The sequence below is a fragment of the Lactuca sativa genome, chromosome 3 (genome assembly GCF_002870075.4).
Source record: "Lactuca sativa cultivar Salinas chromosome 3, Lsat_Salinas_v11, whole genome shotgun sequence".
Taxonomy (NCBI): Eukaryota; Viridiplantae; Streptophyta; class Magnoliopsida; order Asterales; family Asteraceae; genus Lactuca; species Lactuca sativa.
In genome coordinates, this window is record NC_056625.2 from 171,699,887 (window position 1) to 171,710,799 (window position 10,913).

Genomic DNA, 10,913 nt, shown 5'->3' on the forward strand with positions numbered 1-10,913 from the left:
AGTCTTTCCAGACGACGGATGTCTGCGGCGTTACCCTGTGTAGCAACATTGATCTCGCGAACTTTGGTTGCTTGCTTGTCCGCATGGTAGTTCTGGGTAGCTATAGTGCCCACAATAACAGGAAGTGCTCCATCAGCTGAGCCTCCGCCACTGACATTGTAAAAATCTCGACACATGCCGAAAGGAGGGCGTACACCTAGTTGGCGGCTCCAGTAGTAGAGGTGGCTTCCCCACATGGGAATGGGTCCCGGTTGATATAGTCTGATTTTGGGAGGATGAGGGATGGGAGGGTCGATTACTTCCGGCTCGGAGTCTGTTCCACTAGTAATTTCGTCGACCTCCTCGTTAACTTCGAATTCCTCTCCGACTTCGACTTCGAATTCTTCTTCGACTTCCTCTTCGATTTCCTCTGGGTGTTCCTCCGGGTCTTCTCCAATCCAGCCGCCGTTGCCTTGGTTTGGGTAGTAGGGATCTCTCGGTAAATGGAATCCGGCCATTTGTCTGTACTAGGATAGAGGTAAGAGAATTTCATAAGAAAAGAAATTTCTATTTAACGACATCCTACTTTTAACTATATCTTACGGAGCGCAAGTTTTTCATTGTACTATTATTTATAACAATACTCCTATAGTATTTCAAATTGACAAATCTAAAATAATTTTATTTGGTAAGTTTTTGGCTTGTTGTCCACTACAACCAGTCCTCGACGTACATTGGTCAAATCCAGGATGAATATAGTTTATCAGGCTATATTTATTCTCGATTTGATTACATACCCCGAGGCCCAATCGTAGTGTCGCAACTTGCCTTAATACTTTTTAGAAAACTTGTCATGATACGAGACTAATACATGCGAGTAAAAATGTATATTTTTAAAAGAAAATATATTGTTTATGAAAACGTTTTGTCTGAGGGTTTTTGGTCCCCTTTGCATTTATAGTTTGTATATCTTATGTGGTTCGATATACTTAGTTCACTATGAACAATGCTCTGATAACAATCTGTCACACCCCCAAACCAGAATGGCGGAAACATTCGGGGGTGGATGACTTCACGTAGTATCACAACAATTGAATATTGTAAAGAAAGTAACACAACCATCATATATATAATAAAAACGTATATTGTTGCGTTATACATATTTGCAAAAGAATATTACAATATGATGATATAAATGTTTAATAATAAACATCCTTAGCGTTCCTTCTTCAAAAGCTGGTGGTTACCTGTATTACTGATTCCCTGAGAAATACAAGTGGTTTCGAAAAAGTGTCAACAATTAAGTTGGTGAGTTCATAAGTGTTTTGTATTGAAAAGTATGTCCTTTTGGTAGAAAATCGATGAACGTGGTTTTTAGAAAATCCAATATTTTCTATATATAGTTTGAAAAGTTCCCAAAGTTTGGAGTGCGTTAGTATTTTTCGTACTTGAACGATAAAGATAACCTTTGTGTTCCAAAATAATGTAAATACTGAATGCATGTATGAATCTCGTAAATCAAACTTGTTTTTATACTTTCATGTGAGTTTTATAACCATACTAATGACACTGACTGCCTGTAGCAACATTCTTCAGGTGTTGTAGTGTTATGACATTTGTCACCCCAGACCTACCGGTCTAACTGTAGCTAACAGTTTAGGTGCGGGGATGTCAATCCCGTATAGATCTATACACAAGTATCACGCTCTCCCTCCAAGAGATTATGGTATATAATACAAGACTTGAAATGCATACATACGAGTACGTTGAAGTTTGAATATCTCACATTGCTTAGTATAAATAGATTTACGATAAGAAAGACTTTATTTTATTTGAAAGTATTTCGTTTTTCAAGATGTATATGTAAAAATGTATGAATGACTTGCTAACTATACCCATTATAGTTTTTCAGAAGGTATGTTCCATTTAGTGAAAATAACTTGATGATATACTAGCCCTTTATACGTAAAGATGTTGGTATCGATAATCAATAAGATAGATGTTACATTTATGTTTATAAAATGATACTTTTGTTTGTATTGTACTTGTATTTCCCCCATAAAACATGAAAAGATTTGAAAGGTAGGGGTATGAACTCACTTGTTTGGTTTGAAGAGAATGGGGCTAGAGTCGAGCAGAACTTCAATCGCGGAAAGCTGCATCTTCGAGCTCTTTGGGGATCTCGGTAGCGTAGAATCTTCGTCGGGGGCTCGGGTGCGGAAACCGAGGGCGTCGGGACAACTTCTGGAGCTTGAAAGTATGAGAGAGTGATTGAGAGTTTAGAGAAGGTGTGCTAAAACCCGTAGCTCATGCCTTCTATTTATAGTGCTGGAAAGTCGAGTACGCTGGGCGTACTTCGGTTACGCTGGGCGTAACATTGTGTCATGGCTTACGACTCGAGTCTAGCTAGGCGTAGAGCTGCAGCCAATGGGACTCGACCCTACTCCTAAGTACGCTGGGCATACTCCTAAATTACGCTGGGCGTAATCCCGGCTTCCGTCTTCTAAATTCCGTAACTTTCGCGTACGGGCTCCGTTTTTCGCATTCTTTATATCCACGCGTAGGTGAAATTGTGCTCTACAACTTTCATTTAGACTCCGTCGGCGAGTTTTGACTTTATTTTTAATGATATGTTTTTAATAGTCCAGGACTGCTAAAGTTCGTTAAAAATTCATATCTTCTTTATTCGACGTCGGTTTTCGTTTGTCTTTTTATCATTTTACTCCTATTGTGGAGGTCTTCAACTTTCGTTTAGGTTGCAATAGCTAAATAATGCTCGATCTTCAATTCGAGTTTTTAGCCCTCTACTATTGTTACGAAACTTAGAAAATTCGTAACTTCTTCATACGAGGTCCAATTTGGGCGATCTTTTTATGTACGTTTACAGTTTAACGAACTCTACAACTTTTGTTTAGATCCTTAAGGCTAAAATGCATTTTATTGTAATTTCACTTTTTACGTTAAATAATGTTTTAACGGTGTACCGTAAATATTCGCGTGGTTATAATTTCTTCAATATAACTTGGTTTCAAATGTTCTTTATGTTTTTGGAAACCTTGGCACGATATCTAATATTTGATGCATCCCAATTTAGATATTTGAACACTTTATTTTTGAGGTTAATTTCGTTGATTCCAAATAGTTTTCGTTGTATTTGACTTCTGAGTGTTACATCGCTTTTGGAAAATATGGGGTTGTCACAAATTCTTATACTAAGAATTATCTTATCCTCTCCCAGTTCTTTCATTTCAAAACCAGATGATAAGAATTTCTTGGTTTTATCAACTTCTTCTAAATCAGTACCAAAAATCAACATATCATCCACATCTAGACAAATCATAACTCCTTTACCAGAAGTACCAAATTTTCTATATAAACACTTGTTAGCTTGGTATAATGCAAAACCATTAGACAAGACGACATCATCAAACTTTTGATGCCATTGTTTTCGTGCTTGATTCAAACCGTATGATGATTTTTTCATCTTTCACAATTTATGTTTATTTCTAAACATCACAAACACTTCAGGCTGTTTCCTGTATAATTCCTCATCTAAGTCACCATTCAAGAATGAATTTTTCACATCCATTTGGTGAATCACAAGATTATGTATAGCTGCAACATCTAATAATAATCGAATAGTAGAAATTCTGGCAACAGGAGCATATTTATCAAAGAAATCAATGTCTTCCTTTATTCTAAAGCCTTGGATAAACAATTTGGATTTATACTTATCAATTATGCCATCCACCTTCATTTTTCTTTTGAGGAGCTATTTACACCCTATTGACCTGCAACCAAGAGGTAAATCAGACAATACCCAAGTATTGTTATGCATGATAGAATCAATCTCATCCTGAATTGCCTCTTTCCAGAAATAAACATCCCTAGAAGTCATAGCTTCACTGAGAGTCTTTGGATCCTCCTCAATATTAAAATAATATTGATGTTGAGACACAGTCTCATCCCTTGTTCCTTGAACTAAATATAGTTGAATGTTAGATCCAAAAGATTTAGCTTTTCTAGCTCTAGTACTGTTTCTAATTTCAGTTACAAAACTTTTACCACCAGAAAGATCTTCATCTTGAGTTATGTTCTCGCTAAAAGATTAATGAATCATGACCCTTGGTTTAAGTACAGATGTAAATCTTTCTTCATCAAACTTAGCATCTCTTGACTCTATAACAGTGTTCACTAACACAGAGTCATTTGGTTCTAAAACATAGAATTTATAATCTATGGAATGCTCAGCATATCCAATAAAGATACAATCTATACCACTTTCACCCAATGCTTTCCTTTTGGGTTCAATGACCCATACAACTGCTCGACATCCCCAAACTTTAAGATAACTCAAATTTGGTTCCTTTTTACACCAAAGTCCATAAGGAATATTCTTACCCCTTTTGTGTAGAGTTCTATTCAAAATATAACATGCAATTAACATAGCCTCACCCTAGAACCTTCACCTAAAACTGAATAGGACAACCTGCAATTAACCATTTCTTTTAAAGCCCTATTTTTCCTTTTAGCTACACCATTTTTTGTGTTGTATAAGGACACGTTGTTTGACGTATAATTCTAGTTGATTCAGAATAAATTGGGTCATAATACTCACCTCCTCTATCAATACGTAAAACTTTTATTAATTCATTTTTGTAAGTCCCGAATTTGCCCGTGTATCAGTCAGATCCGTTTGATGGTGCGGAATCCCAATCAAACGGATGATGTCAGATAAAATAATAAGAGAAGGAGAAGAAAAATATTATGAATCCTTGTATGTATTGATATGAATTAAAGCTCCAGATACAAAAGATTCACACAAAATGTTCTCTGTTTCTCTCTGGCCGTAAACTACTTCACTGTTCATCAATCACCAACCTCACCCTAACACCTCTATTTATACTTGAATATGGGCCGGAAACAAATGGGCCGTAAATGAGTTTATGGCCGTAAGGTGTTTACGGCCGTAAACTCAGCCGTAAACTAGGCCATAAATTAATAAAATATTACTTAAAAATAATTCACTTGAGAAGTCATATTTTCTAACATCAAGTTTGGCGGTTTCAAACTTTCCTTTCAAAGATTCAACTTCAGCCACTAGCTCAGCATTTTGTTTGACTACATAATCATAGTTTTCACATTTGTTACTGTAGTCTTCCTGAAGTTCCCTAAAGTCCTTGGTTTTTGCTTCTAATTCAGCCTTCAGGGGTTTTTGTCATTTCCTGAGTTGATATCCTTTATATCTCAGGTCCTCAACTTCCCCTTTTAATAAATCAATTTGTTCTCGAAGAAATTTAATCGTATCTTCACATGATTGAGAACATGAAACTTCACATGAATGAGAACACGACACTTCATTGACCGGAAGGTTTGCTAAACTCATTGTTTTTTGACAATTCAAAGCGTTAAGTTCTTCAATTATATCAGCCAGACTAAGACAATTGAGATCTTTTGTCTTCTTGATGTTAGCCACGTCCATATCCCACGATTTTGGAAGTGAATTCAATAGCTTTTTGTTTGTCTCAGATTTAGACAAGAAGATCCAGCTATATTCATCTCGGTAATAAGGGTAGTAAATTGCTGCAACTAAGTTTCGAGGGTTTCTCCAGGGATATAATCAAAAATGTTGAAATTTTGTCATAACATATCTTGATGACTCTCTGTCATGTTTTCAAGATCTTCGTAGACCTTAAAATCATTTAAAAAACACAACTAGAAGCTAAAATAAAACTTAAAAGTCAAATAAAAAAATCAAACTCAAAAGTCAAACATGAAAAAGTCAAACTTGAAAAAAATCAAACTTGAAAGTCAAACCGAAAAGTTAAATATGAAATTTTAAAAAAAAATTAAACGAAAAAGTCAAAGTTTAAAGTCAAAGGTCAAACTTGGAAGTCAAAGTCAAAATTTAAAAATAAAAGTAAAAAAAATTAAAATATAATTTTATTTATTAATTTTAATTTAATTTATATTTATTTATTTATTATTATTATTATTATTATTTTTAATTATTATTATTATTATTATTATTATTATTATTATTATTTTAATTTTGGATGAAAAAGAAATTTAAAATTAAAAGAAACTAAGTTTTTGGGTTAAAAGTGTCAAATTTCCAAATTATTGTGCGACAGGAAGTGTTTTTCAGTTACATTTCGAAGGAGTGAAACAAGAGGCTTGGTTGTTCAACTGGTAAGCCGCGTGTTTGAAGACTCAAGGGACCCGGGTTCGAATCCCGGCACCCCCCAATTCAGTTTCGATTTTTAAGAAGGCACTGTGCGGCTTGCTTAGTCGGCTTCCCTAGCCGAGCCAAAATCCGAGCCGTATACTCCAACCGAGCCGACGCCGTTCTCCAAGCCGAGACCGCAAACACCGGCCGCAAATATCCGGCGACTGTGAACGATTTCCGGCCGTAAACTCTAGCCGTGAACTCCGAAACCCTAGCCGCCACCGACGAGAAACCCTAGCCGCAAACACGAACTCCGCCGCCGGCCGTGAACAGTTTCCGACCGTAAACTCCGACCGTGAACTGTTTCCGGCAGTAAGCTCCGGCCGAAAACCCTTCAACGATTACGTGAAAAACAACGATTTTTCGACTTTGAAGCTCCAAAACTCAATCAAAAACGTTTTTATGAAAAACACAAAGAACAAACCCCCTTTATTTTTGCGAGATCTATCCAAAAACGCAAAAATATTTCGAAAATAAGTTCAAATAATGCTCCAAATAGAGTTTACGGCCCAAGAACTCGGTGTTTACAGCCGTAAGCTTGGACCGTAAACACAGAATATTCGATATTTGGATGAAACAATAAATCCTTTTGACTGATACAACTTGGCTCTGATACCAATTGTAAGTCCCGAATTTGCCCGTGTATCATTCAGATCCGTTTGATGGTGCAGAATCTCAATCAAACGGATGATGTCAGATAAAATAATAAGAGAAGGAGAAGAAAAATATTATGAATCTTTGTATGTATTGATATGAATTAAAGCTCCAGATACAAAAGATTCACACAAAATGTTCTCTGTTTCTCTCTGGCCGTAAACTACTTCACTGTTCATCAATCACCAACCTCACCCTAACACCTCTATTTATACTTGAATATGGGCCGGAAACAAATGGGCCGTAAATGAGTTTACGGTCGTAAGGTGTTTACGGCTGTAAACTCAGCCGTAAACTAGGCGATAAATTAATAAAATATTACATAAAAATAATTGCCTAGAAAAGTAAAGTATAAACCATATTTTTGACCCAACAATTTTTTTTGAAGTTCAACCTCTTGTTTAGAAATCTTAAATTTATCAAGAGCTACATCTTTGGAATGTAGAAAATAGACATAACAATATCTGGATACATCATCAATAAAAGTAACAACATACTTTTTATTTCCAAGGGAAGGTGTTGCATGGAAATCACATAAATCTCTATCTACAAGTTCCAACACCTTGATTTCCCTAACAACATCTATGAAAGGTTTTCTTGTTATTTTAGTTAACATGCATGTTTTACATTTTTCATTATTTATATAAAAAGTAGGAATTAAAATCATTTTTGACATGTCTTTTAATCTCTTGTACTGAATGTGTCCTAGTCTAGCATGCCATAAATTAGATTTATTAAAGTAATTTCTAGTATTAGAAGAAGCCATGCAAACAGAATTATCATAAATAGGATAATTAATATTAAGTCTAATCATTCCATTACAGACACCGAAACCCATAAAAGAACCATGACTTGACAAGATATACTTGCACTTTCTAATACTGTTTTGTAACCACAAGTTATTTAAAAGAATTTCAAACACAAGAATCTTTTGAATCCCTGGTACAAATAAAACATTGTTCATACACAAACACTTTCCAGAAGTAATGTAAATTAAAACAATCCAAAACCCTTGATTGATTCAGTTGTAACATTTCCCATTTTCAGCACACATCCATCTTCAATTGGTTGACATTCCTTGAACCAACGAAGATCTTTCCATATATGGCTTATTGCTCCCGAATCAACCCACCATGTAACATCATCATCTTGCACATAAAATGCTTCAGGTTTTATTGAAATATAATTCTAAACATATTTAGAATTCCGCATGAAAACATAAATCTAACCTTTTTTCTTTTTTGGATCCTTGGACCCACTTGGTCCAACACCATCCTTGTTCACTTTATGAAGACGACAATCTTTCTTGAAGTGATCCCGTTTGTTACAATTCCAATATACAAACTTTTCCTTTTTTTTTTGCAAGACTTGTTATCCTTTCGTTTAAACTTCCTTTTCCGTTAAACTTCTTGGGATTCTTTGAAATTTGTCCTTCCACAATGTTCACAGAAGAAGAAGCTACTTGGTTCTTTCCTGTAGGATTCTTATCATGTTCTTAAGTCCTTAAGAACTCTTCAATCCGTAAATGGCTTCCAAGTTGAGTCAAAGTTAATTCCTCTTTGTTATGTTTCAGATTATGTTTTAAATCTTTCCAGAAATAGGGCAGTTTGTCAATGATCACATCCACAGAAATAGCTTCATCCATTTTCAGATTATATTGAGCAAACTGTCCCACGGTCGTTAACATTTCATGGAATTTTTCCATAATAGGCCTAGAGTCAGTCATCTACGAACCCATAAAGTTACTGACTAGAAACTTTTTGCTCGAAGAATCTTTAGTCATATACTTGGATTCAAGAGAATCCCATAATTCTTTTGCAGTTTCAACATTTTAATAGATATCAAACATTGAATCCGAGATACCATTAAGAATATGACCACGATAGATGTAGTCATCATTGCCCCACTTAGATATCCACTTTATTGCCTCCAAAGTTTAATATTCAGCGAATTCTGCCATGGGTTTACTCAAGAGATACACCACTTTAAAAGTAGTAAAGAAAAAGTGCATCTTCTTCTGCCATCTACGAAAATATTTCCCTTCAAACTTATTCAATTTGTCAAACTTGTTTGTTATATCCTTCATAGAATCGCTACTTGCCATGATCACGGAATACTTCAATTTTTGTTAGAAATAGGGGATAAACATATTTCTTGGATTCTATGAAAGTCATGATTCACTATCAAATTGAAGTATTTCAGTGGTACAGATCGAACACTCAATTAGATGAAATTCAGAGATTACAAAATCATACAATGTATGTGAAATGTTCATGAAAAATAATACTAGAAAAATGACCAAAAACGGCTATATGATTCCTTTCTAAAAACTATCACAAGATAGTTGCAAACTATCACAAGACAGTTACAAACTATCATAAAACTACCAAAACATGTCATAAAAACAGCTCAACACCAACCAGGGGCTATCAACGCTTGGAACCCCTTTTTCATGGATGCTGCCCCCGGACTCCCGTTTGTTCAGGGGCTTAGCCCCTATAAAACAATGTACTTCGAATCATGAAAACTGGAACAAGTGTGCACTCCACACCTTCCTAACTTGTTTAATATTTAATAAGATTCCTTTTGGTCAACAAAATTAATCCTATTACAGTAAAATAATATTGATGATATTAAATCAACAGCACACTTCGCAGCCTGCTCTATCTAAAGCACAACCACATGTTGAATATCTTAGACAATATGCCAATGTATGTGATCCTCAATTTTGGTGAAAAAGGTTGAGACGGAATGACGATTGCCATAAACAATGTTTGGAGCCATGCTGAAAGGTATTTGGAACCACTTTAGTCTATCTTCAGGACCATTGTGAATATAACTCTGATAATGCCTTGAAGTGTTATGAAGGTTTATATGTCACCTTCGTCAAAAGGAGGAGAGGGAAAGGAATTGTGTATGTTGAAGATTATTATTCCAAAGGTATTTCTAATACTTCTTTGAATATCATTACTTATTTGGATTATGTTATTACATCTTCGACAACTATTTCTACAACTACTATTATTTTGTCTTCGGAAAGATATGATTTTTTTAAATAGTTGTTTTTCTTTTTCGTAGTTGTGAATTAATTATAGACGGGGGCAGCTCAACCAATTTGGGGGCTCTAAGCAAATCAAGATTTTGGGACCCTTTGGCCTTTATTCTATACAGTGACTCAGTGACACTAGAGTTCATCAAAGATTTGAGAATAGAAGATAATGGAAAACTCAAAACTAAAAACTTAATTTCATTCCAAGTTCCAACTCTGAGTCTCTGAAAATGAAAAAATTAAATCCAGTCCAAATCATTAGTATATACATTATAGGGTATGAATAAATGTAGGGAATAAAAGCAACAGAAAGATAAAGAACCAACATCATCCACAGATAGCATAATCAGCCAACCACACACGAACATAAACAAGAAACCAAAGCAATCGGGTAGCAATACATGAAATGAAGATCCAATGACAGTAATGAATGGCTTGTTGTTTTTGAATTTCACATCTTCAACTTCGTATGGGTATCGTGCCCGGTACATAAAAAATATGTATTCATCGTTTGCTTTCAAAATTATACCATAAATCAACAACCACTGAAAGATAAAACTAAGCAATACAATATTATAAACCAAAACAATATACATGTCTCGTTAATTTTTAGTAAAATTATAAATAAAAAATAATATTACACAGGAATATAAGTAAATAGTATCATGAAAAAAAACATCTTCTCATTATATGTTGTGCTATTATTTAACTCTAATCTCATTGATATTACAAAAGAAGAAGCTGATAGACAACATATTCCTCTCAATTTTTTCAGACCCCTAGCCCATTATATATTTCAGTACAAAGATTATATAGTTTAAACTCATCAAACCAACTTATATAATTAACTTAAAAAACAATCAAGTTAAACCACATTGAAATCCAACAATATCATCTGAAATACATCTTCGACCAAGTGGTTCTCCCTGTAAAAACAAGGTCTTGGATCCATCGTATCTCATAAATTTGGATTACTTCATCATTGGTATATTGAAAGTCTAT

At 34.8% G+C, this 10,913-nt stretch overlaps 1 non-coding gene across 1 annotated transcript; it reads right to left on the bottom strand.

The window, feature by feature from the left end:
• Nucleotides 1–10,599: 10,599 nt before the first annotated feature.
• LOC111885324 (small nucleolar RNA snoR97) lies at nt 10,600–10,707 on the bottom strand. Its single transcript, XR_002848076.1, has one exon. It is a non-coding gene; the product is annotated as a small nucleolar RNA snoR97 (small nucleolar RNA).
• Nucleotides 10,708–10,913: the final 206 nt, after the last annotated feature.